The sequence below is a fragment of the Glossina fuscipes genome, unplaced genomic scaffold (genome assembly GCF_014805625.2).
Source record: "Glossina fuscipes isolate IAEA_lab_2018 unplaced genomic scaffold, Yale_Gfus_2 61514, whole genome shotgun sequence".
NCBI classification, from domain to species: domain Eukaryota; kingdom Metazoa; phylum Arthropoda; class Insecta; order Diptera; family Glossinidae; genus Glossina; species Glossina fuscipes.
Genome location: NW_024003726.1, coordinates 151,848 through 176,647, shown reverse-complemented (window position 1 = coordinate 176,647; position 24,800 = coordinate 151,848). Strand labels below are relative to the sequence as shown.

The 24,800-nt window shown below is 34.6% G+C and overlaps 1 long non-coding RNA gene across 1 annotated transcript; it reads left to right on the top strand.

The window, feature by feature from the left end:
* The first annotated feature begins 871 nt into the window (after window positions 1-871).
* On the top strand, window positions 872-2,304 carry LOC119643646. The gene is made up of 3 exons (XR_005248358.1): window positions 872-1,305; window positions 1,365-1,405; window positions 1,841-2,304. It is a non-coding gene; the product is annotated as an uncharacterized LOC119643646 (long non-coding RNA).
* Window positions 2,305-24,800: the final 22,496 nt, after the last annotated feature.

Sequence of the window (24,800 nt, the reverse complement as noted above, 5' to 3'; positions counted from 1 at the left end):
ACTTTGAAAAATATGAAGCGCAAAATCATCAAAGCAACTAAAGAAAAGAAACCGAAAAAATGTACTATTTATATGTGTTCCAACAAATCGAAAAGGATAGTATTGATTACTAATAGAAGCACTAATACTATAACAAAAATTTAGATGCCTTTTTTGTTGTTTGTTAAACGCAAACGGCTTAAGCTGTAAGAATACATACAAATAAAAATTGCCTAGCAGCATTGATATTCTTTAGTTTCTTCTTTCCGCCTTGATACTACACTAGAAAGAAGTGTGTTGAGTTCAAATACATTTAATGCCTATCAGAATAAAAATTTTGATTTAACGTTGGGCTTTGTGTAGAGGTGACCAACTTACATTTTTATCAAAAAAATATAAAAATGAATAATAAACAAATTTTATAATTTCAAAATATTTTCTGTTTGTTTTCGTTGGGCACTACTTTTTGTCACGAGCGACCATCTTATGTCTATAAACAAAATGTAAATATTAAGTTAAATTGAGTTGAGGATTTAAGTTTTTCCCCTTGCGGTTTAACGTTGGGCGCCATTTTTTGTAACGTGATAAAATGTACTTAAATAAACAAAAAATTTTGAATTTGTATATCTTCAGTTTTGCTTTGAACGTTTTTGTAATTCGCCGCCAACTTATATCGTCAAACTTTTAAAAAGATATATTGTTTATTTAGGGATGATTAGAAGCATTCCTGGACTTGATTTACCTTTCGTTGGGCACCACTTTTTTGTAATGTGTAGAGTTGGGACTGTTGTACATAAAAAAATTAAATGAATTATGTCAAGGGTGCTATGATCATACTATTGGTTAACTCATTGTCTCATTGTTGGTCTGTTCTATTCTTTTGTCCGTTAGCCTATGTATATATGTCTGCTTGTCCACTAAGTCAATGTATGCCGTTACACACACACACATACACACCCAACTCTGCCTTCGCCAAAGCATTTTTACAAATCAGTTATCAGAGATTTTTTTTTAATATATATTGTTCTTTTTATAAATTAAATTTAAAGTAAAAAAGAACGACAACTACTATTAAAATTGCTATTTCTGCCTGAGCTCCAAGCTTTCGAGTTACGAATTTTATGAAGTCACCAGCGGCATTAAGTAGCAACGTCGAAGTCATATCAACCGGTTAAATAGAAGATATATGACATCGAACACGGACATATGCATATGTGTATTTATATATATATGCAGTCTTCAATTCATACCGTTCATTTAGCACGTTTATAATAGTTACCAAGTCGTTAGACGATAATGGTGATGACGACGGTGAAAACGATGATGGTGATGGGCTTTTTACAATTATTTTATTTTATTTAATTATTGTTTCATATATATTTCAGTGTAACATGTCTGTTGCAAAGGTCTTCCATGTGTTGAAAAAGTTAGTTGATTCAATACTTTACTTTGAAATCATAATCAATTTGACTGTATATTCGTGATTAGATGATATAAAAAAAGAAAAATCTAATAATTTTTTCTTTTGGTTTTTAAACCATCCATTTACCTTTTTTTTAAATGTTATTATAAATTATTTAAATTAATTACTAATTAAGACAAAACTTTACCTTATTTAAATATAATTTATGTAAGTTAATTAACATTAGCTTATTTAACACATTTTTTTTTTTTTGAACAAAAAGACTTTTATGGGCACAAACTGTTTTCTCTTTTCTGTTACTGATTGCTCTTATGACTGCTTGTCGTTAACTTGTTTTTTTGTTTTTATGTTTTGTTTTATGATTTTCAACGGATGACTTTTCCTACTGGATTTCACTCCATAACTACTGCTGCAAAAATCTACTCTTATGTTATGCAGGCGGGCTTTGACTTTTCGGTCTTTGCGATTCGTGTCTTTAATCCCAACTGTTATGCACGACGACTTGTGATAAAAAGGCATATTAATGGAATTCCGTTATTATACAAAGTATTTCTTTCTTGTGGAGAATAAAAGGAGAAGCAGGCCGACAAACATTCCCTACACCTACGTAAGCGGGAGTTACAACTTTCTAGCTTTTATAGAAAACATAGAATGAGATAAATAGATACCTTACTACACTTTCGCATATAACACATTCTATAGACACAAGCTGCATGCCATTTAAATTATTATTCGAAAACTACCATATATGGCACACGAAAAAATAAATACCACTCAGGCATACACATCCAAGAAATAAAAAAGAAAACTCAAATGCTAACTACAGAAAGCCAGAAGATAGTTACAATTACCAAAAAAAGGCGAATACGAAAATCAAAACAAAACTACATTTATATAAAAAAATAGGAGACCTAGAGTTAATAAAAACACATAATAGAAATAAACTACAAAAACCCGCACAAAATAGTAGATATATATGTAATCCCAATGCAAAAGCAGGTATTAATAGTAAAAATAAATAGATGAAAACTTAATAAAAAAAAGTACAATACATAATTATACCTTACAAAAAAAAAAACAAAAGATTACATCAAACTAAATTCAAAATACTAAATAATATTTGTATAAATATGAAACCCACTTGTGTGCTGCATTCAAATAACCTGCATTAACAAAGGAAAATCGCTTAATTTTCAAATAAGCAATTTTCTCTAAAACAGCAAGAATGTAGTGTTCAGAACACATTACAGTATATAACCGTAATCAGAGCAATGATCAAACCAATTTCACTTGACTCACCATTAACTGAGAATTATATATAAATTAACGCAACCTACTGATAAACATTTTATAGCTTTACACGACTTGATAAAACTATAAGACACTTCAAAATAGCTAAATCGTGTTTCTGCGAAATTAAGTAGATCAAGCATGACATTTTATTATATCCATTTTAGTATATAACACTCTTGGATGATCCATAAATATAAATAATTTTCAAGAAAAACCCTATAATATACGCAAATTGTCCAATTAGAACTTTGCGGTTAAAGTGTGAAGCTGAGAAATTTATGATTTCTCCTAGGAACCGGATAAATTAGAATAAACATTATCATAAAAGTAGAAGGAAATAAAAATCGTAGGTGCTGGATATTTATATTCTTATAGTTTCATTTATTGCATATACACGAATAAGTTTGAATTATACCAAGGTAAGATGTAATACACAGCTTTACTAGTAATCGAAAAGTATTCGAGTGTTATAATTTTCCAGATATCACCCCTAACTACTACCTCCACATGGCAATCCCGCCCTATTCACAATCGCTACAATGAATTTAAATATGAATGTTAGTATGATTACGAATATGAATAGGCTTATGAATATTAATGGGAATATTAATTTTAATATGAAAACAAATTCGAAGTTGATATGAAATTTTTATTAATATATTTATTCATTTATTTAGTTGTACTTTCAATTCAACTGCACAGTTAGAAACTGCAGCTAAATGAATCAATTAATAATATAAATTCAAAAAAGCCATTTCTAAAATAGATAGATACTATATGTGAATAAACCAAAATGCATTGATGACTTCAACATAAGCAAAACCACAACAGCATAGCACTGTGAGGACTAAACTCGTTTTTCATTTTGGTCCCGCACATAGTATTAAGCATCTTACGCATTTTAGAGTAGCACAAGATATCCTATCATCAGCGTAAGGCATTATAAAGCTAGCGACAGTTGTGGAGAGTAAATTAGATGACAGGCCCAACATTCTTCCCAGATATGGTTCAATTGCAAATTTAAAACAGTAAGTTCGCATTAGACTTTTCACAGATTGACAACACCAATTTCAATAAAACAGAGATAAGAAGAAAAAGAAATGAATAATCTTTGGGCTTTTTAGGTCGGTCACGTAAGAGATTGTGTTTAGTGAGACAAGAGTGTTAATATTGTTTATGTGTGTGCCTAACTATATAGGAGAAAAGAGCGAATAATTTTCGTGATCGGTAGCCAAATGATTGATAATTAAAACCTAAAGTCTACCTGTAGCACAAGTGCAAAAGAATGGAACAATTGATTTTTTTTTTTTGTGGCCCAAAGTTTTCATTTATGATAAGTGCTAGAAATAATAATACATTTTTGAGTGTATTGAAATAATGATTCATTATTTGTATGGTTCAAGAGGTCCTTGTAGAACAAGTGCCGAAAGAGTAACAAAAGTGGGAATTAATGAAAAAAAATTAATCTGTGTAATTACTCAAATAAGTAGCTTTCTTAGGTGAATGTGGTAAGGTTCGATTGACAGTGGAAGGTCATGAAATATAGACTTTCTTGAAAGAAGCTCTGGATTGCCGGAGAGCGAGCCCTGGCAACCAAATTTGTTCTTTACAGCCCATTTTACGTAGAAAAATTAACAATCTGTGATAGTTAAAATATGCGCCAAAAATTGACGTGCATTTTGGCGGTGTTCAGTCTTGTGAAATCCGTCAAAATATTCACAATATTTTAATTAGATACTATATATTTATTAAATCTTAAGAATAATTACTTAGCTTATATAGAACACCTCTATATGAAAAACTATGATATCAGTACCTGGCAAACTGGGTAACTGCCACGTAAGTAAACAAGTATATCCAATAATACAGATTATGACTACCATTATCACAAGATATATAACGGGCCTCAGCGCCTGGCAGCAATATAATAGTGATAAGGTTTCGGATAGTGTATCTGTCATGAGTGAGTATTCCGCCTGGTTTAATAATGAGTTTAAACCAGTCAGAAATAGAAGGAATAGACCTTTTAGAATATACAAATCAAGTGATCTTTCAAGTGAAATTCAACGCACTGTAGACAAGATGGAATGCGGCCTATATACTGAAAATGAAAAATAAGCTATTGATCGATCCTATGACCTTTAACAAACTTGTTAATTCTAAAAGGAAGGTTTCGCTTTTCCCCTCACATATATTCCTCATAATATTAAGTTCTCTAACGAAAAGAGACATGTAAATTCGGAGGTTTGTAAATTCGTTCGTCATTATATCAATATCCTTTAAACACCTTTGACATCTTCGCGCACATTATCTTTTCAGATGGTTTTTTAAAACGTTGCGTTCTCTAAAATTGAGATTTACTGGCGGACAGAATTGAACCGTTCATTCGAGTTTCCATATCGCCGACACTGCATGGTTTTACTAAGGGTAAGTCTACGACGACTAGTTTCTTGGAATTGTTTTATGGAGCGGTTTGTGCGATTTTGGCAAGAAAGCAAACAGATATAATACACACTGATTTTTCAAGGCCTGTTGATAGAGTGTCGCACTCTCTTCTCCTATATAAGCTAAAGTGCATTAGATTCCTAGGTAACTTTATTGAATTGATCAGATCGTATACTTCTGTGCGCACCCAAAGTGTTAACGGTTGCATTTCTTGCAAAATCGATGTTACATCAGATGCGCCGTAAGAAATTCATCTTGGTGCTGTTCTTCCATTATTGTTCATCATTGTCTTACCTTGGTGTATAGAGAATTCCAGTGTATTCATGTTTGTCGACGATATCAAGATCTTTCGTTTTTTTAGCGTGGTAAGCTACAGTCTCGTCCTCCAAGGCGATCTGTTTGAATTATCAGTTTGGTGTAAGTATAATACTAGGACATTAAGTCGAGATGAATGTAAGGGATTATCATTGTCTAGGTTTGCTACGATATCTGTCAATTACTATTTAAATTGTTATTTGCTGGACAATGTTGCCTTCTCTAATGACTTGAGTGTGTTTATTGATTCTGTTGAAGTTGAGTTTCCATTTACATATTCTTTCTGTGGGTAATAAGTTTAAATTTATTCGGTGTTGGTCTAAAGAATTTATGGTTCCGTCACTAAAAGGCTTTACGTTACACTAATTAGACCTACTCTTGAGCATGCGGTGATTATATGGGCATCAAATTATAATGTGTTCGTGGACCTTATTGAATCCGTTCAGAACTAGTTTTTAAGATTTGCAATAAGTGGTTTGGATTTAGATCCTCAACGATCCTCCTCAGATCCCCTGGCCTTCTGTTAATCACCATAAACTTATTGACTTGACGTTTTTTCTGAAAACATGAAACCGTTTCTTCAAACTTACAATCAATAAAGTATAAATTAAATACAGCTGTAATTCATATAAAAACTCTTATCAATTTACTTACTTGGAATTTTCTGTATTAATGAAATCATTTATCGTTTTTCCATAAACATTTAAATCGAAATTGAATCGAATTCAGAAAATCTTTCGTTATTTAGTTTTGACGAAGCAAAATCAACTATGTTTCATTTTGCTGTCAAAATTATCCTTTTAACCGTTGACTGTACTGTACCCCATAGGGGGAGTTTGATCACAACTATTACTACGTGTTATGTGTATAGAGTCAGCTGATGATATTTTTATGTGGGGGTGCCTACTTCTATTGCCGTTTACGTTGTTTAATATAAGTTAACGAAAATTTAATATTTATTGCTTTTATAATTCTTTTCGTTTTCCTGGTCTCACGTTTATCATATTTCTAATTCGACGATTGCTCTATTGCAATTCTGTCTACAAAATACCCTAAGCTTAACATTACAATTATAAACCATTATTTCCTTCTTATAATTAATAAACATTATCTCCATCTTCAAGCGCTCTGGTCATATTTTTCTCTTTGTGCAAAAAAATTTTGCAATTTCTTCTTTATTGCTTTATACATTTTTAAGTGTTCAAATTTATTAAAATATATTGAACTTTTTGTGTGTTTATTGCTAAAACTGATCATCGCGGATACCGTACATGTTTCAATTATATCCAAAAAAAAAAAAAAAAAAAATATTGAAAAAATTTGACATTATCCTCAGTAGTTTCCCGAACCTTTTCAAGTGAGTGGTTATTTCCCAATTTATTAGATAAGAGACAACCATAAGGCATAATGGCCCCGGTGCCATTGAGTTTATACTCAAATAGATTTCATCTATTAGCAGACGTATCCCCTATGCCAACCAGTAGCATCGTTCCTATCGACAAAAAATATGTTGTGATTTCTCCAACTGATCCCTCCATAACAATTTCGCAATTCAGCCCTTTCGCTATTAAACAAGCACTAGATAGCATTACAACGCATATAGACTCTATATCAATTTTACGCGACGGACATTTACTTGTCCTGGCTGGGAAACCGAGCGCAACCGAAAAGCTCATAAAGTCTAAATGATTAGCCAATTTGTTGTTAAACTGAATTGGGTTAAAGGCGTAGTTTATGCCCCATGCTTAAAGCATGTACCGGAAGATGGGATTGTGCGCGAAATGGGCAGTGAAGGAGTGACTGAAGTCCACAAATTCAACAAATTAAATGACGAAAAACCCGCTCTTCTACAGGAAGAATTATTTTGTCTTTTGACCCTTATCGGCTACCGGCAACGGTTGATGTAGCTTGGTACAAATGTAAAGTAGAACTCTACATTCCAAATCCCATGAGGTGTAAAAACTGCCAACGCCTGGTCCATACGGCAAAAAGATGCACCAGTCCTCCATCCTGCGCTAACTGTGGTCTTCCTCCACATACTGAAAACTGTACGCGTAGCTTCTGCTTAAATTGCAATCATCAACACTCAGCGTTAGACAAACAATGCCCACGTTTTATACAAATACGTGAAATTTTAAAAATCAACACAGAAAATTATTGTAGCATGGGTGAAGCGCGACGCAAATACCGCGAAAGAAATCCATCTGTAGCCCAAGGAATTGGAAACAGTAATACCTACGCTGCTATTGCCTCGTAAATCGAGCCTAGTAAGACTTTAAATCCAAGTGCTTCCATTAACCAAAAATTATATTGCGAAACCAGTTACACTACCCGCCAAAGATAATATTGAAAAAACCAAAGCAACACCAAATATTGAAAAAATTAAAACAACAACATTTATGCTAAAATCTAATATACTAAATTCCCCAGAACCTCCAGCTCTCAACCTTACTCAACAAATCACAAGTGGTAATGAATCCATTCTTTCATCCATTAATCAACCTTCAATTTCAAATTATTCACGTGCGCCCACTCGTTGCGCTTCAAATGTACCAAATAGCCTAAGTAGAGATTATTCTGCTGGTAAGAATAAATCATTCACGAAAAATTCCTATAGCGACCTTTTCAACGGAGACGCTGACATGTCAACTTAACGTTAATTCCACTCTACTTCCATGTCATTACAATTAAATAAATTTTTTAAAATTCTATAATGGGACATTAAGGGAGTTATTTATAATTTTGATGAAATCCGTACACTCATAAGTGATTTTGATCCAACCATTTTATCGCTTCAAGAGACCCATTGTAAAAGCTCTTTTGATCCTATTCCACCCAAATCATATACTGGATACTTCACGAATGCTGATCAAAATTCATATTCCAAACAAGGAGTTGGTGTTTTTATGAAATCGAATATACCTCACAAACGTATAAATTTTAGCTCAAACATACAAACCGTAGCGATACAAATAATGTTAAACATAAAATTTAAAGTGCTTTCGCTCTATATCCCACCTTCGCAATCGTTTTCTCAACAAGAACTCTACAATTTATTCTCTGTACTTTCCCCCCCATTAATTATATGCGGCGATTTCAACAGCTGGAATACCATCTGGGGCTCAACAGTGAACAACACTCGTCGTACTGTTTTAGAAAAGGCCTTTTTTCAAAGCAACCTTTGCGTTTTAAATGATGGAAAACCAACGCACTTCTCAACTCATCATACTTTTTCACATATTAATTTAACATGTTGCTCTCCATCACTTCTTCCTTTGGTGTCCTGGTCTATTTCTGATGATCTACATAATAGTGATCACTTTCCAATCATAATCGATCTTAAACTTTCAACGTCCTCTGCTACTCCAGCAAAACAGGCCAAATTCCTCCTAGATAAAGCGGATTGGATCAATTACTCCGAACAAGTGGAGTCATTTTTGAACTCAAAGCCATTTAACGGAAACTGCAACCATGATGCTGCTATTATGTCTAAAGCGATTCGCACGGCTGCTCATCTTTCTATTCCTCAATCCAACACCTCATTTAAACGAGCTAGGGTTCCTTGGTGGAACAACACGCTTTCGTTTTTGAGGAAAAATAAAATGGATCTATGGCACCGCTTTAAGAGATCTCCTGATCAGAATCACTTGTTATTATACAAAAAGGCCAATGCTCTATTCAGGAAGGAATTACGGAAATCAAAGTCATTTAGTTTCGAACTTTTCTGGAGACGAATTCACAGAAATACATCAATGAAAGTTGTCTGGAACAAAAGCAACAGAATTAATGGGACTTCAAACCTGAACGAAATTTCTGCCATCTGCACTCCCAATGGAACTTTAACTGACGCAGATGAGATTTCTAATTACTTGGGAAAAGTGTGGTGCGAATACTCCTCTGACAGCAACTTCTCCAGTGCTTTCATTGAAAATAAAAGGACTCCAATATCTCTTTCAAATAATATCGATAGATGTGCCATGTTCCTGGAAAATTGCGTATCTACCTCAGAACTTGGAAGTTATCTCTCCAATTTGAAGGGGAAGACACCTGGTCTAGACCGCATCTCATACCAAATGATCAGTGCTATGTCTAAGTCTAGTAAAAAGAAATTGCTGGACCTATATAATACGGTATTTATGACTGGCCATATACCCTACATGTGGAAACTGGCAACAGTTGTTCCAATTCCAAAGTCAAAAAATGTCTCCATCGCATCGGACTATCGCCCAATCTCTCTTTCATCTTGCCTCTCAAAGGTATTGGAAAAGATTATGGCATCTAGATTATCTTGCTTTCTTGACTCCAAGAACCTGATAACAAAGCAACAAGTTGGTTTCAAGCGGGATAGAGGGTGCATCGACGCTCTGTTACATATTGATTATTTCACAAGCAAGGCAATTTCCGAACGAAATCACGTAACAATTCTCTCAATTGATTTCGAAAAAGCATTTAGCAGAGTTGGTCTTCATGTTATTTTAAGACTCTTGAAATCATGGAATGTTGGACCCAAATTCTTCAACTACACTCAAATCATTCATGTCGCATCGGCGGTTCAAAGTTAGAATCAACAATCATCTTTCTGATTCCTTTCCGCTAATGAATGGCATTCCGCAAGGATCTCCTCTCTCTGTCACGCTTTTCCAAATCGCTTTCAACGAAATTAGCAAAATTCTTTGTCGTGAGTGGAACATTGTCTCTACGCGGACGATGTATACATTTTTACAAAAGAAAAAGACAACACGAAAGCAATCAACATTCTCGAATCTATTGGATGTGAGATCTCCACATGGGCAAACTCGTCAGGAGCTAAAATTTCCATACAAAAATCTAAAAAAATGCACATTTGTCGAAAGCAGATTTGCAATGCAGGAAATCTACTGATGCATATTAACGACTTACCTTACCTTACTTAGTACTAAATGTGCCGACACTGCATATTCTCGGGCTCACTTTTTCCAACAAATATCGTTGGAAAGCACACTGTTTGCGGTTAAAAAACTCTATTTTAACAAGGGTGAATTTCATACAGTACGTTGCTTGGAGAAGCCATGCGCATATTAACACTATTGCTTATCTTACCAAAATCCTTGTGTTAAGCAAGATTGACTATGCATTGATAATTTGTGGCAATAGCTGCAAATCTAATATCAACATCCTTAAACCGATCTACCATCAAGCCCTCAGAGCAAATTTTTATGCTTTTCGGACGACGCCCATAAATAATATTATAATCGAAACTGGTCTCCCAACTTTAGAAAATAGACTTTATGAGTTAAAAGCCAAAATCGTCCCCAAGCTTCTTAATTCAAACAAATCCATTCTCGGTTATGACGTGAGAAAGACTATTATTGCGAAGAAAATTCCAAAGTCACCATCTGCAATTGGCTATTGTTTGTACGTCGCAAAGGAATTGGACATTCCCTTAAAAATTTTCCGCTCTTTTGGTGTTAAACCTCCATGGATTTTGAAAGCCCTCTCTTTTGACATTTCGCTGTCTATGCACAAGAAAGAAAATACTCCAAATTACGTCTTCAGGAATCTAATAGCTGAAAAAACCCAAATATTGGAAAGTACTGGTTGGAATCTTTTATACACAGACGGCTCAAAATCTTCTGGTCTGCCTCCTGCTTGTGCCGTGGTTGATGCTACAGGACGAGTTTTTCTCAACCACATATTTCACGAAAGTTCTTCAACTTTCACAACGGAAGCCAGAGCTATCCTTCACGCTGCGAACCTTGCCCATAAAACCAAACTCAAAACCGTCATTGTTACCGACAGTTTGTCTGTATTACAAGCTATTCGGAATCCTTCGACTTTGAGATGGAGCACCATCAACAAATTAAGGAATATAATTACAACACCCGAGGGAAAAATTAAAATGTTATGGATACCAAGTCACATCGGTTTACTGGGAAATGAGCAGACTGATCGAGCGGCAAAGGATGCCGCTTCTGCTCCTCTAATTATGGATCATGTCATGGAAAAGTCGGATCTTCAAACATACATTGGAAGAAAAGTTAAAGAGAAAATTGCAGAAGAAAATTTAAAATACCATCATCAACACTACTCGTCCATTAACCCTCAATTAACTCCACCTTTATATCCAACTATTGTTGAGAAAATGAAGATTCCAACATTTTCGAGAATTCGCCTTGGTCATACAATTGCAACTCACCAATGGATCTTGAAGAAGTCTTCCTCCCCAATCTGTAGCTGTGGACAAACTCTCACCATAAAGCACATTCTCTGTGACTGCCTTAACTTTTGCTTGGCTAGAAGTATTGCATTTGGAACGATTAACCCTTTGGACATTCTACAATCAGCTTCAGAACAGAATATTAATTCAATATATTACTTTTTTAGTACTACTAAACTCAATATCTAATACCCATTTATTTAAATTAGAGCCGATAGCCTGTGTTGCTAGTGCTCAATGCCTTTTTTTTAGTATAAGAATTTATTTCATTAGTCTAAAATTATAATAATAATATCTCCATCTTGTATGAAGATTCCTGTTGTTAATGTCGCGATATCACGACAATTTTCTTAAACAGCACTTTACATGACAAACAACGGCTTCATGCGAAAATTCTTGGTGATTATGAATGTTCAGGTATCTATTAAGAATGCGGATACTCGTAAGAAAATAAATCTAATTAATGAACCCTTTTGTAATAATATAAGTCAAACAAATCAATTGCAGCCAAATACTCAAGTATTAAACATGGTTTTATTGGTATATTTTTGATATTATATATTATTGTTAACATTAATTTTTCCTACTGTTTTCAAAAAGCTTTATTATTGTTTGTAATCATCATTGTTAATATTAAGAAAGGTAATTATTTCGCTATATATTAATTTTTATTAGCATCCCATTTCTCTATAGTATAACATATTTTCTTATAATGAATTTCTATTTAAACATCGTGAATTAAAATACCCATTTGGGTCTTATGTATCTAAATTGCTCAGTATTCACCGGTTGCTTCTCATGAATTTATACGTTTGTGTAGTGAGCAGTCCTGGTATTGATGATGCAAAAACAGCAGATGATGCAATGAAGACTTACTCAGGCACAGATACGCTTGCGATAAGAACTTATCTGGGTCTTTATTTTGTAAAAGCTAAACAGACTTGCTCTGTATGCTTAATATACGAAATTCTTATAATTCGCTATTGGTGGACAGCAATAAATTCAGTCATTAGGTATTATGGTGTATTATGAAGAGTTTACTGGAGTTTACAATAGAGTTTATTTAAGGAAGTTAGAGTTTATAAAAGGAAATCCAGACAAGGTTGAAGCCATCACAAAATTTAAAATACTTCAAAATATGAGAGAAATTACACAATTTTTCATAGAAAAGATTTATATGGAATTTTGTAGATATTGCTGAACCACAACAAGTTTTCTAAGGAAAGGAAAGCATTGAAATTGGACAGAGTCCTAACCATTTGCCTGTGGATATGTTAAATAAAAATTAACCGAAGCAGTAATATTAACGTGTCCTGACTTTCCCCAAGGACTTACGCTGCAAACAAATAAAAGAAATATAGCTCAGAAGCTGTACTTACGCAGCCGCTGATTAAGAAAGGTAGAGGCCAATTAGGATGGACAAGCCGGAAGATGCGGCTTTACCTAAAAAGTTATAAGTTCGATGTGATCACAGATCATCTATTATTAAAATAACTTAACAGTATGGAAAATCCAAAAGGAAGTTTGAGCAGGTGGGACCTGGAGATGCAATAATTCAACTTCGTCATCCAGTAAAAAAAGGGCAAATTAAACAACGCGCCTGACTCTCTGCCGACGCAACTGATGGAAACGCGCGCTATAGACAGGTCTGATCCTACTGCTAATAAACGATTAAGAACGTTGAATATTTAGTTTTAGGTGCTGTCGTTTTTTTATATATACATCAAGAAAAACAAAAGGTCAAAATCATTTAGACCATTTTGGTAAATACGGAATGATTTTTTATGTGTGAATAATGAAAGAAATTAAGACATCCGAATAATTATCGCAAGAAAAAGCATGCAAAAATTGAATCGTGAAAAAAGGAAAAAGAAGTAATCGATTAAGAGCAAAAACGTCATTTATCGCTTTGCAATCAAAACTTTATGACAACCTTCTCAATGTGCAGTAAAAAAAGAAAAAAAGTTATCCACATTTTTTTTTTATAAAAAAAAACTTGGCATTTTTGCCTGTGGCGAGAAACAAGGAAAAAGATATTTTATTTCATTTTTATCTTAAGTGTATTCTATTTTAATCGGCAAACAATAACCATATTCTTTCCTTGCTTGGTGTTTTTATGACATGTGCTACAATATATGATAACGACAGCTGCAGTATATAACAACGCTACCATCATTGACTGTATGTGCGTTTTACGTGCATGATTTTATTAATTTTTTTTATATAAATTAATTAAGTATTGCATGAATTGAATTGCAAAAATAAATGAAACATAATCCCAGCAAAGAACGTGTAAGTGATGGCAATCTATGTTAATAGTTTTCTATAAACAGACAGCTCCGTTACACAACCCAAAAGCGCAAACGAAGTAAAAACGTAGCATTATAGCATTATTATAGAAAATTAAATAATTTATTGCTGAAGAAAGCAATAATGTTAAACCAGACGAACAATGTCAACAAGCATTTCGAGAAGTCAGACTTATTGATCTTCCCACACTTTAAGACACCAATTTCGAGAAAGGATTATTATTCTCCTAACAAACGCATCAGACTTTGCTTTAGGCGCAGAGTTATCGCAAGCAGAAATACCCATCTCAGATTTTGTCAATTTGACACAAAATTCATAGTGGTGACTTATCACACTTATCAATCGTATCGTTATTCTCACATAAAATTCCTACATCAAAACTAATCAAAATAAAGATAGAATTATCGGAGTACAGTTTTGATATTATACAAAAAGAGTTTTTGTAATATGAACCCATTATCAAAAATAAACACCAATTAAGATGTACTTGAGACAATGGTTCCTACATCCAAATGAGAAGACCAAGAACCAGTCAAGAAAACTTTGATAATAACTAAAGGCATACCTGCAAAAAATAAACCACGCAAAAATACGATCTTAAGCGAATGAGAATGTGTCTCTACCAATAATCTAAAAGGACGAGAAACGCTACAACTTGAAATAGACAGTCGGATTAGAAATCGCACGACTACAGGAGGCACTTCGGACACTTCGGAGTTAAAAAAATTTTTCAAAAATTACATCAAAAATACGTGAGGAGAAATATATTCCAAATGGTAAAGAGTTTCATAAAGCAGTGTGGTATAAAGAAAAAACTGAAAGACCCCTAATAATAACTCATACGCTATCCAGTAGTTTCAAAACATTATGCAGAGATGCTATTCTAACAACTTTCGGTACATAATAACCATGCAACCTGAACTAACGAAATATGTAATGATATATCGAAAATAAAACTGTAACATTAATAGTAGAAATACTTGTAGAAGTTGTGCTTAAACATAGTTAATTCAAAATACTACAATTTGATAGAGGGGTAGAATTTATTAACAAAGTAATAAAAGAAATATGTCTGTTACCTGGGATCGAACGAAAGTTCTCCTCGCCCTACCGCCATAAAAGATTAGGTACAGTTGAAAGAAACCATGGAGATTCAAACTAATACTTTTCAGCTTTTACATGAGTAAATGAATACGTTAAATGGACACCTTGGAAGATAGTTAAATAGCAAGATGTTCCAATATTTTATTCAAAATTCAAGCTAAGAGATAATTACCGAGTTTTTGTGGTTCTATCATCAATAAAAAAGTGTCGCCCTTAATTAGTAACCATTGGACTGCTTGTTCTTTCATTCTCATTATTTTTACGGCTAAAGCTTCTGTTAAAAGTGCCTTGATATGGTGTCGCATTCTCCGAAACACTTGCATATAAAATTGCACGTTTTCAAGTGAACATTCGCTATGATATAGTTATAAGTGTGCATCTAGGAAAAAAAGTAAATAGGAGGAATATTTGTAACAAACATAATTTATTTTCTTTCCAATGCTTTTTTCACGTTGGAGAATTACAATTTTTTGTTCGCCAACTGTTTCCATAAATTTCAGCACAAATTTTCGTATCAAGAAATGTGGAGAAATTTTTTATTACTAAAAAAATTATTTTATAGGAATAATTTAATATTATATATGTATTTTCTCATTTTATTTGCTTACTCATATATTTAAGATACTTCTGCAATATTTCACATCAATATGAGTTATTGTACACGGCGCGTTATCTATTTATTTCATAAGACTGTCTCCCTATAATACATTCTAGAATGTTCTACAATAGTCAAGGCTGCTGTTATCGTGCGATACAAAACTCCTATTAAGGTCGCGAAACAAAAATTGTTATCATCATATCGGGTCTGCTCCGGTGGCGTTCTCTAATAAACTCGCTGCTTATTTTATTGTTAGTCTTTGCAGCAACCTGAATAAGAGGAACAACATCTTTGTCAATATATGAACCCATGTAATATTGTATTGTATGAGAACGTTGATTGTAATAATATACAGTTCTGAGTGTAAATTAATAAATGTTTAACCCGACTGCGTCTCAAAGTAAACATTGAAAATGTTATGTATTATACAATATTTTAAATAGCATTCCAAAAAGCATTCCAGCTCTTCATTGCCTCAATTCTTAACTGCCTCAACTCCTCAGTGATTGAAAAATAGGCCGCAAATGTTAGAATTTGATGCTTTCCAGGAGCACAACTTTCCAACCTAATCCCTCGTCCGCAAGTGGACGTTGCCTGGCTGACACAACAAATAAAGGATAAATTAATCTGTTTCAAACCGTTTTATCTTTAAATTGATTACAAGTCTGGCAACTCTGTCGCGCGGTATAGTCGTCTATATTTTGTTTCGGCAATTAATATTTTAATTTTTTGTTGAATTTCGTGGCTACTCTGCCTTATAGTGTGTGAATTTATAATATACTTTGAGAAGAAAGTGAGTGAATTCAAAGTAAAAGAAATATTTTTCTTTTACGCTTTGATTCATTTGATTTTTGCAAATAAAAATTTTGAGCTCTGATATAAATCTCTCTTTTTTTTTTTTTGTTTTCTCTCTTTTTCTCTGTTATTTTTTTGCTGTTTGGAGTTTGTGTTGCTATTGATCTCTCGTTACATTGTCAACCTAACAGGGTGCACAAATTGGTTAATAAATTTTTATGTACAGGATTGTTTTTAGTGATTTGTGTGTCTGTTCTTCATAATCCACAACTGTCTTTTTGACAGGACATGGAGTGTTTATATACACCTTGTCGGGCGAAATCAGGCCCGGATTCTGATAGATTCGTTTCTTGTTGGCTCTGCGAGCGGTTTGGTCATGCAAAGTGTGCCGGTATTCTCGGCCGTGCTGCTGACGCAGTCGCTGATCCGTCTAAAGGCTTAAGATGGTCATGTCCTGGCTGTAGGCAGCGGGACATTGACTTTTATAAACTTTTCACGGAGATCCGTTATGGTTTCTCGGAATTGAGTAGAAATCTCGGCTCCTTGTGGGAAAAGTTTGAGCTCATTAAGTCTAGGTTTGATGAATGTCGCTTTATTGGACACTCATCTTCTACTCGTAGCGTAGCGTGTGGGACGTCACCTCTGAGTTTCTCCAAATCTAATTCGTTGGTACAAGTTACCGCTCCCTCTAACTCTAAAATGAACAGTAATGTTTCTGATATTGCTGAGTCGGTTGGTAGCATCTATCGGTTTTAAGCTAGGCTGAAGTGGCAAGGGTATCTTCGCCCAGAGCCGCCACTCACTCTAATCAAGCGCCATCGCCTAAAAATAATAAAGAGAAAAATAAATCATCCTCTCCTCCTGGCTATTCGCGTGTGAATGCTGGTCACCAGACTGGGCAAGTCTCACAAGCTGCAGGTACAAGGGCGATAACCCCATATATATTTTCCCCAACTCGAAACTCTCCTACCGTGAACCCCCCTCCTGTTCCAAATAATGACATAGGCTTGACGGCAGTTCCTCCCAGAAAAACAATATTTTTGTCAAGACTGGCACCTGAAACATGGGTGGATAACATAAAAGGTTATCTGGCGACGAAAGTCCCATCAGTCAACTTAAAGCGTGTTAGCATTTTCAAAATGGCTCCTTCTCAAGCTAGGGCAATCTCCTCTTTTAAAATATTAGTTCCGACTGAAAACAGTGATATGTTGTTAAACAAATCACTGTGGCCAGTAGGATCCTTAATTAAGGAATTTATCCCTCGAGATCGTCCCCGTAATACCAAGGCAATAGTCTTATCGCCTTCAAAAAACTAATTGTTTCTTCAGGCCCACTATCTCTCATTTATCAAAATGTTAGGGGCCTAAATTCGAAAATGCTTTCCACTTTTCTAAATTCAGTGAGCGGAGTTTTTCTGTTTGGCCTTTACTGAAACTTGGCTAAAACCCGATCTTCATTCGTCGGAACTTTTTCATAATTCTTTCCAAGTCTTTAGATATGATCGAGTGAATCGCATTGATGGTGGTGTATTAATTGCCATATCTGCGTCAGTTCCGTCTAATTTAATTGGATTTCCCACTTCTCCAGACGTTGAATTTATCGCTATTCGTGCGAATATGCCTGATAAACATCTATTTAAAACCTGCTCCTATATTCCGCCAAATTCCGATATCACCATTTACAGGAAACACGCTTCCCTCATTTGTGAAGTGGTCAAGCGATCTAGACCCACTGATTTGGTCGTTGCATTGGGTGACTTCAATTTGCCTCAAGTCACTTGGTGTAGCACTGATAATTCTGGCTGTTTGGTTCCTACTTCAACGTCTGATAGGGCTGTTGTGTTCTTTAGTGAATTGTTTGATCATAATTTGGGTCAATATAATCGTACCCCTAATTGTAATGGTAGACTGCTTGATCTCTGCTTCGCCAATTTTCCCGAGATTTACGTAAATCGTTGTCCACCTTTTAGTTTACCTGAGGATCCTTATCATCCATCAATATGCATTTCCTTTCATCATATTAATGATGGTTTGTTGAAATGCCTTAATGTGCCAACTCAAACTTTTTTAAATAATTATTATGATTTTCATAAAATCAATATTGTATTACTAAAACATCGTCTTTCACATCTGACGCTTGATTTCTCAACCGGTAGTATTGAAAGCTTATTGCCATCGTTCTACAATACATTAAATCTAGCTATTGCTGCATCTGTTCCGACCAAGCATTGTTGACCTCGAAGCAGGTGTCCCCCGTGGTTTAATAAGACAATTAAATATTACAAGAATAGAAAAAAGACGCTGTTCAAAAAATATTCGAAAAGTGGCTCTGCGCTCGACTATGTCGCTTACTCGGTGGCGAGGCATAGATTTAACTCCCTCCACCATCATTATTACTGCAGATACCTTTAGTTCATTAAATTCTCTCTGTTTACTAATCCTAAATTCTTCTTTAAATTTGTTAACTCTAAAAGAAAAATTTCCACATATCCCTCTCATGTTTCTTTTAATGGCTCTGATTCCTCGGATGATTGTAAAATCTCAAATCTGTTTGCTGAGTATTTCAGACGAAACTTTTCGATTGCTAATTTCGATTTATCAGCAAACTACCCATATCCTATAACTAATTCGGTTTCAATACCTAACTTGGTTATTTCGGAAGATGATGTTTTTAAAGGGTTGAGTTCTCTAAAATACAGTTGTTCGCCTGGACCTGATGGAATTCCATCATGTGTACTTAAATCTTGCGCTGTCGAGTTATGTGGTGTGATCTCAAAGATTTTTAACATATCCTTGTATTTAGGTGCCTTCCCTTCATGTTGGAAGAGTAGTTTCCTTATTCCTATCCACCAGAGCGGAAGTAGACAATTTGTTGAGAACTACAGAGGCATAGCCAAGTTGAGTGTCTTGCCCAAGTTGTTCGAGCGAATTGTGACTCAGCATTTGGCCTTTGCCATTAATTCGTATATTTCTCCACACCAGCACGGCTTTCGGTAAGGGCGATCTACAGTCACCAACTTGTTAGAGTTTACCTGTCATGTTTTCAAGGCTTTTTCTAGCGGCTCTCGCACAGATGTTATTTACACTGACTTAAGCAAAGCATTTGATATGGTTAACCATAGACTACTTATTTTCAAACTCCTCTGGTTTCCCACCCTAGTTAGTGAAATGGATAAACTCTTATCTGCACAATAGATCCTTCAGGGTTTTGTTCAACTTTATCACCTCGGATGAATTCCCCGTTACGTCTGGCGTACCTCAGGGTAGTCACTTAGGTCCCATTTTATTTAGTTTCAGCTTGAAGGTGATTTGGATAATTTTGTTGCATGGTGCTCTTTGAATCTTCTGAAACTAAATCTGAGTAAATGTAAGAAGCTTTCATTTTCAAGAAGAAAGTCATTCATTAGTCAGTATTTCGTAGATTCGCATAAGTTGGAGGACGTCGATTCGATCACAGATTTAGGCGTTCTATTTGACCATAGGTTACGTTTTAACTTGCATATTGAGCTCTCGATTAGCAAAGCTAGGTCCGCGCTTGGTTTTATAAAAAGGTGGTCCAAAGAGCTTGATGATCCCTACATTACGAGAAGGCTGTACATGTGTTTGGTTAGACCCATACTCGAGTATGCCTCAGTTGTGTGGTCTCCTCTATATAGGTGCTACGTAGATTCAATTGAATCTGTTCAAAAAGAATTCTTACTGTTTGCCCATAGAAATTTGGGTTGGGATCCGATTGCCTCTCTTCCTCTGTATGAAAATAGGTTGCCTCTGCTGTCCCTACCGTCTCTTGAGAAACGTAGATTTGTTCTTGGCGTTTCGTTTCTATTTAAAGTAATAAATGGTGCTATTGACTCGCCTTCATTACTTGGTGAAATAAGCTTTAATGTCCCTAAGCGCTTCTCTAGGCACTTTATCTTGGTTAAGCTTAATCATTGTAAATTTAATTATGAGCTATTCAATCCGCTCAGAGTCGTTTGCAAGAACCTAAATGACGTCTACCACTTATTCTCGTTATCGGACTCTTTAAAGTCCATTAAAGCAACATTGCTTAATACGCGAAATTTACCTATGTCTTACTTAAACTAGCTTCTATCCTTAAAAGTCGTTACGTTTCGAAAGTGAATTATTGTCAATTTATTATCGGTTGCCAGGCTTATGCATGTTTGCGATGGCTTAGGGGTTCATTTGCAATTTGGTCCTGTACCAGTTTTAAGTGTGCTCCTATGCTGATAGTGTACATGCTTTTTCTTCTTTTTCTTTTTTCTTCGTTTTTTTTTTTTATTGTGCTTTCATTATACTCAATTTTATTGTTAATTAATATAAGTTTTGCATTAAGAGCCAATTGAACTCGACTGTTATTTGTTTAGTTGAGTTTCTAGTATAAGTGGAATAAATAAAATAAATAAATAAATAAATAAATAAATTACATGAAGTCTTTGGTAATGAGATGTTGTGCAACCTATGATCGTGATCCTAAAAACCTTGAAATATATAAACCAACCACGCTTTCTGAACATTAAATACGCAATAATTTTATGCACGACATGACTCGTATGATTTCCTTATTTTTACCTAATATAGAGGCAAGAAAACTAGTCTAACTTCAATGGTCTTCTAATAAAATATTTAGCGCGAGCCCATCAAACAAACAGTAAATTCATCATCTACGTTGGAACTGGTATATTTGTATTACTCGTATTCAAAAGGAGTACCCCTAAGGTACAACCCTCAGCTGTATACACTCATTTTCTCATATTTATCGATATCTTCTACATTAGCTTAAAAATATTCAGGAAACATTAAAGTGGAACTATTTCTGTAAATTAAAATGAATCTTTGACTTTATATAGTGCCGAAACCGAGAAAGATCTAGTCTAATAGTTGCTTATTATAGACGAAATAGTGTCATAATGATACAAAGTAAACCACTCGTCATGGAAAACGACAGAGGTATGACTAAACAATGAAAATTGTGGAAACAGTAATATGAATACTCCAGTACAGCAATAAAGATGTACAATTCTCTAATAAGCAATCCACCAGAAACGCTTTTAGAAATCCAAAGCAAATTCGAGACTTACTTCACACTACAGGTTAGCATAACATTTGAACGCTATAAATTTCACAAAGTCATATAAAACTAGCGTGCGACAAGTGGTGACGTATTTGCGTCTCCAGGCTAAAATTTGAGGATTTGATAGCCTGACCGGTAGCACTTTACGTGACTAGTTCATCGTGGAAATTAAAGATTACAATTCAAATTGATGTACTTACTTTCTATCGTTAACCTTTTGACCATCAGTTTATTCTTGAATTGTATAACAGATTCGGACATTTTGCTGTATCTTACGTTGTTCTTGTTACTGATGCGAAGCTTGCGCATATCGCCAAAAACCTTTTTTTTTCTAATTTCTTTAAACAAGATTGCCATAACCTTAAAATTGCCCATTTGAAGTATTAGCCCATCTAAAAACTACGCTGAATTCGGGAGTTTTCTCTTATATGATATTTTTGCTCTAGGTGAACCGCGGGTAAAAGTACATATCTTTAATCTCGCCGTTTCATTGCTGTGAGGACTAACGTAATGAATTCGTCTTACCTTCACACTTAGTTTGTAAGTAATCTTCTTATCTTATGAGTAGTAAACTAGTTAACGTATAAGCAAATAGAAATATCATTATTTCATGTCGAATTTTGCTGCCTGGCAACACCAATAGAATACTGACCGAAAACAACACTTAGCTTGAATCGTCATTCGATTTTCGAACTTACCTTCTGCCATTTTCTGGAAAGTTCGCGGTCTTTACCGGTGTTAGCGTTGAAAGTAATACGTATTGTACAAGAAGCATCGAAAAGCAGCAAGAATCACACATATACAAAAAAAGAGATAATAATTAAATCATGATAAAACACGATTCCCTTTATCAAATCTAATATGAAGTGTTTCGAGAGTAATGGCTGTTTTTCGATCAGAGTGTAGTTAGAAACTCAGTAAAGAAACCTTGTAGTCACATGGGATGTGTTTGTTACAGAATATGTGGTGTATTTGTGGATAAATAATACATCTAACGAAGCTTTGATAAATAGATGGACTAACCATATGGGAAGCTTACGCACAATCTGATTATTTTCATCATTTACAAGAATCGCGGGCATGTCCATAAAGTAGTCTGTACAAACGAAGAAAATCCATCGATATAAAAGCAAACACTTAATTTTCATGAAAAAACGAAAAAATCAAAAGAAAGGAAAATTTCGTCGACATTCTAATAAAACCTTTTTCTTGCGTAATACAGTATATCTAGTAATGATAGATTTTTAGCCCATCTAGCTAGCTAAAAAAGGGGTTTGTCCCTTTTCGCTGAACAAAGTGTTAACATTAATAAACTGCTCGCGAGACAATTCTTATAGTATCATGTGTAAGGGACAATAATTTTTGGCGCAACCTCCAATATAATAGATTTTTAGCGGATCGAGGTATAGAAGAAAGAGTTGCTCAGTCCTCCCCACTCGCAGGAAAATTCTTATAATATCATGTGTAATGGACAATAATTTTTGGCCTAGTCTCCAAAATCGGATGTTCGTCTGCTAGCGTCAGATGTAAACCCATCGGTATATTCCGACGTTCGACTTGGGACCTTACCTTTAATGTGTTTTGAAAATCGCGCATCTGAATTATGTTTGACACTATAGACTTTCATAGTTATAAAATTGTTCCTTACCAATACAACTACGCTAATAGAATTTTGAGTTTGGTATTTTAGTTCAACCTTTTCGCTTCTAAGTACCGATTCCAATCAAACAAATGCAGGCCCGTAATTACTTCCTTGCTATATATCCTCTGAGGCAATTCGTAAAAAGGTACTTATCTCTATAGTCAAATGTCTTCATCTACCGCTATAGTCTCCTTTGAGCAACTCAGCACCCAAAATTAGGTTCAGTGAAAATACATGGATGGTCTCGAATAATAAAAATTACATCTTTACTCTACGAAGAATGGAGAAACAAGAAGGAGAAGATGCTGTTCTCATATTTCCCAAACCCATGAGTGATACGATTGGCGTATGCAAACGATACATTAATCACATTCCATGTCGACTAGCATCCAAACGATATGCCTTCGCATCATAACAAAATACTGTATTAAACATTAAGACAGAACTAAACAAACTGAATATCCGTAAAAATAGCTTAAAGCTACGTGTGGAACAAAAAAGAACTTGTGACTTTGGTTCTCACATAGGAGATTTTAATTGATTTATTTCGAACCCTTAAATCTAATATTATCCCAGCCATGTGCTTAACAGTCTTTGCTACAAACGTAATTGCCTACTGATCCGCAATCAATGTTTAGCAGCACTCCACCTCGGTGGTTGATTAGTTTCTCATATGTGAGCAGTATGTGCAGGCTGCAGCACCTGCTATATCACATCCTTCTCCAATTTTCTTATCCCTCCTTATTAAAGCTATTAGGATAGGTACTCAATTCGGTTTTTATTCCAGCCACAGTGCTTCTAAGCTGTAGGTTTCCCTCACTGAACTGATCGAGAATAATCTTAACAATGTATCATCTTAGCTTGTATCAACTATGCTTTGAATATGCTTTGTACGAAAGCAAGTAAAACTAAAGCTATTCTTTTCAGTTCTCCTCGAGCTGGTTTCTCTAAGTTGCTTCTTAGATTAAATGACAATCCTAATGATTTTGTGAAGGCTATGTAATGTTTTGTAATATTCTCTGTTTAATGTCAAGCGTATTGCACGTTTTGTCTGTAATGTTAGACTCAGACAGCACGTTTAGTCTTTTGTTCATCCCCTTTTGAAGTTCTCTTTCTGCAACGCTTGAAAATTTCAGTTTTCTCATCCACTTCTACGAAATGCTTCAGTCACAATCGTCCAATTTTTTGATGGCTATGAGTAAGAACCATTCTATTTTAATACTGCGTATACACACCTCTTTGGTCAAATATATATTTATTGTTCGCTCAGCTCGATGCTGGTATGCTTTACCGCAGACTGCAAAATTCTTTGATAACTTCTTAAATGTTTTGAAGAGAAAATTGGCCGCATTCATAAATTCGCCTGGCGCAGTTAACGATTGCAGTGGTGAGTATTAGACGTTGAATACGCTTTAGTTCTTTCTCTGCACGTAATATTCAACTATCCTGATAATTTACATTGGCTTTGTAGTTGTAAATGAATTTATTTAAGAAAGAAAAAAATCGTAACATATGAATACAAGACAGTATTTATTGTTTATTTTGATATTTTTGGTTCTCCATTAATTACATAAAACGATTATATTAAATATTAGATTTAATTCTGAATTATGAATATTAGGACTAC